We start from the raw sequence: 3,912 nt of genomic DNA on the forward strand, positions 1-3,912 counted from the left end.
AAAAAAGGTAGAAAGAAACACCACAACTAACAGAACTCCTCAACAACTATCCAAAGCACCATCGATATGTAATTATAAGTATTTATAATTGGAAAAGAGGAGGAGAAAATACTTGACTTCTCAAACAGCAAAGAAGGTCTTAAAAAGATCCCTTCCGTGGAATGAATATGTGTCCGTTACATGAGTCATAACCATAAAAAAAAAGTTACGTAACGTTTCAGTTTTTAATGCAAATAAATGGTAAAAATGAGAGAAACCCCCAAAAATCTGAGATAGAGGAAAAATACGCTCCTGGACTAAGAAGACTGCCTAAAGAGTTAATATTCTTAAATGCCTATCCCTTTTAATTGAGCAATGAATGTGGTTAATTATAAACTTATTGATAGAGTAAATTTAATTTTAGCAAATAATTTAAGGGAAATATAAGAATAGAAGGTCAAAAAGTTGACAACAGAACTTGACCATTAAACTTCCGTCTGTTCTTCACAAACGACATACAATTAATATATAAAATTAATATGAACTTCAAATTGGAAAGAGGAAAAGAACCAATATTATTAGAGTTTTTTAGCAAAATTAGAAGAGAAAATAGCCAAAAAAAAAAAAAGGAGAAAAAAGATAAATAGCAATGGTGGCCAAAAAGGTGTGCCACATCACCTTGTTTATGCCTACCTTTATATTATATATAGGTTGTTACTTTTCTTATATTTATTATTATGCAAGATTTTTTATTTTTTATTATGTTGTAAGATGATTAAGGTGTTCATTTCCTTTTAAATGCAAGATGTTACTTTTTCAATTATGATTTCTTGATCATTAGGTTTTCTCCTAATAGACAATTACAAAAGTCAATCTCCACATAGACATTATAACTTTATACCAAAACAATAATATGTCTTAGTGCCAAACAAACTGCAATCGACTATATGAATACTATTCATGTTACTCTATTTAAATTCATTGCAGGCTAATATTGGTACAAATTTTTTACAAGCATATAAATCTCGACGCAATATACACTCTTTGAAAGACACAGAACATAAAGTAAAAGTTATTTTGTTACTTATTTATCTAAAAATATTTCTTGGTTATATATTGTGCAGCAATCACAACCAAACAAAGAAGACCTTGAGTTGGTCTTACTAATCTATACACACACAGTACATACATACGTATAACATACACACACATTTGTTTGAGGCCCAGTGTTTTATTAGAAGCCGCCCCCCTCAGAATCAAAGTAACAGATATATTAAATTCTAATAAAACATTAGAATTTAGAAGGTGAAGAAGAGGAGGAAGCCTTCTGTTGGTTTTTATGGGGCACTATAGGACTCATAAACTGCATGCTAATTACGTTATAGATCATAGAAATAATTACCTTTATATGTCTGTATGTATAATAGCTATTTTTACTTAGCACTATATTACTCCTTTAGTTTATAAATTACAATGATAATAAGATTGTAAGTAATAAGTATTAAGCAGTGAATTAGTGTTAAAATAAGAAACTTCCAGGTTGTTATTGTTGAGATAAATGAATTGTCCTCGCATGTAACCAACGCAGTCATCAGTTTAACAAATTTTAAATTTGATACAGTAGAGTTTAATAAATCAATGCGGTGGTTTTCGAACTTGACAACGAAATAAGTTCTAGTTTCTGATCATATCAATATAGATTTAGAGTACTAATTCATTTCAGATTATTGTAAATTCATTTTAACTAAGGACGTAGCTATCACATCTTATTTCTCAACCTAATCTTCTTCTTTTTTTCCAGATCGATCTTCCACATTTTCATGACTATTTCAAAATGGACGTACGGATTAGCTGATGTAAATCCTAGATAAATAAATTCAGTCTTTGTAGTTGTTCAGGGAAGCTTCAAATTAAAAATTCACGTGATTAAAAAATTAATTACCATCAATGACTTCTTAATACAGAAGCCTAATCCATAATTTGTTTATCGGAAAATAACGACCAATTCAAACGAATACATCTATAAATACAAAGCTCTTTCTTGTTATGTTTGTCAAAAATCAACAGATAGCAAATTAAAGATACATTTAATTTGAATTCTTTCATAAGATATACTTTACTTTCTAGTAGCAATGGCTCTCAAGTCATTTGTGATATCCATTGCCATTATGGCTGTGTTATCTTCAATAAGTCATGCATTTGATCCCAGTCCTCTCCAAGATATTTGTGTTGCGGTTGATGACTCCAAGGCTGCTGGTAAAATATCAAATTATTTTGATTAATGCCAAATTACATTCATAATTGTGTTTTTATCCTGTCTTTTTGTTATTTTCTTTTAATTGAGAGCTTCTTTTGCAGTTTTTGTGAATGGAAAAATTTGCAAGGATCCAATGAAGGTTGTGGCAGATGATTTCTTTTTCTCTGGTATAAACATGCCTGGAAACACTTCAAATCCAGTTGGATCAGCTGTAACTAATGTGAACGTCAACAATTTACCTGGACTCAACACTCTAGGCATTTCGTTAGCACGTATTGATTATGCACCAAATGGTCTCAACCCACCTCATACTCACCCCCGAGGAACCGAGCTTATTACTGTCCTTGAAGGCACACTATATGTTGGCTTTGTCCTTTCGAACCCTGGCCCAAATATCAAGAATAGACTCTTTACCAAGATTCTAAAGGCCGGAGATGTGTTCGTTTTCCCATTTGGTCTCATTCATTTTCAATTGAATATTGGAAAGACTAAAATTTCCTCGTTGCAATGTCTGGACTGAGTAGTCAAAATGCAGGTGTTATCACTATAGCCAATGCAGTATTTGGCTCCGAACCACCGATCAATCCTTATGTTCTCACAAAAGCGTTTCAAGTTGACAAGAAAGTTGTGGATTATCTCCAATCACAATTCTGGTGGGACAACAACTAAAAAGATATTTCAAAATATATTGATCTACAAATATTTATGTACTATTTGCTTGTGTCGTATAAATAAGTAATCTTGCCGACAGCAGGATTTCCTCTCCATTTTAGTGTGATGCATTGGATGAGGATATATTATGGCTTATTATGGAATAAAATTAATTTTGTTGTGTGTGATATTTTATTCCCTGGAACAAAGTACAAGCGGAAGAAAACATGGCAGAGTGCTTGAATAATTGGTATACATGCATTATCACCCTCCACTTTTCCTATGCATAAAGAAATTAAAGGCTACTTTTTTTTTTTTTTGGTCAAAATTGAGTTTAAGTTTTAGCTAGTCAATTATTTAGCCAATCGATCATTCATAAAGTAATTATATGCAATCGTCATATCGTCGCCTAGGGATAGCAATGGTAGAGGCGTTGTTCACCTTTCACATCCCCCCACATCCCTTCATCCCCCCTTCTCCTTTCTCACACTCCATCTCTGAAGCTTACAGGCTCGAGCCATGAGCGATTTTAGCCGATTTCCTGGTAAGTCCCATCCCATTTCCACCATTTCTTCTTTTGAATCGCTCGAAATCTCCGTCTTCTTTCTTCTTTTCAAAAAATCAAAATCTTCAGCGTTTTGAAGAAGCTACTTTGAACCTTTTGGCTATAAATACCGGCCATTATCACCCTCAAACATCACCAATTCACTACTCATCTTTTACACAGCCTATTTTCACTTCTGTTTTCTTATTGTTTGGTTCTCTCATTTTTCTCTGATTTTTGTTCGAGTTGGAGTGCAGGTACGAGCCGGACCTCTCGGCGATACGACAATAATTTTATCGCGGTTGCGATGATCGTTAGTCGAAACTGTGCATTTTTTAATAAAATGATCATTACACAAAGTTCAAACAATGAACCGTTGAGAAGTGACTCAAAAAGGAAAGGAAATAAACAATGGAACGATCAAACATTCATAATCTGAAAGCCACTAGAGTTAGAAGTGATTTCTAGATAAACTAAGAAT

At 32.9% G+C, this 3,912-nt stretch overlaps 1 pseudogene; it reads left to right on the top strand.

Moving 5' to 3' along the window:
* The first annotated feature begins 2,037 nt into the window (after positions 1-2,037).
* Positions 2,038-3,075, top strand: LOC132062729 (germin-like protein subfamily 1 member 18; annotated as a pseudogene).
* Positions 3,076-3,912: the final 837 nt, after the last annotated feature.

The sequence above is a fragment of the Lycium ferocissimum genome, chromosome 7, assembly GCF_029784015.1.
Source record: "Lycium ferocissimum isolate CSIRO_LF1 chromosome 7, AGI_CSIRO_Lferr_CH_V1, whole genome shotgun sequence".
NCBI classification, from domain to species: domain Eukaryota; kingdom Viridiplantae; phylum Streptophyta; class Magnoliopsida; order Solanales; family Solanaceae; genus Lycium; species Lycium ferocissimum.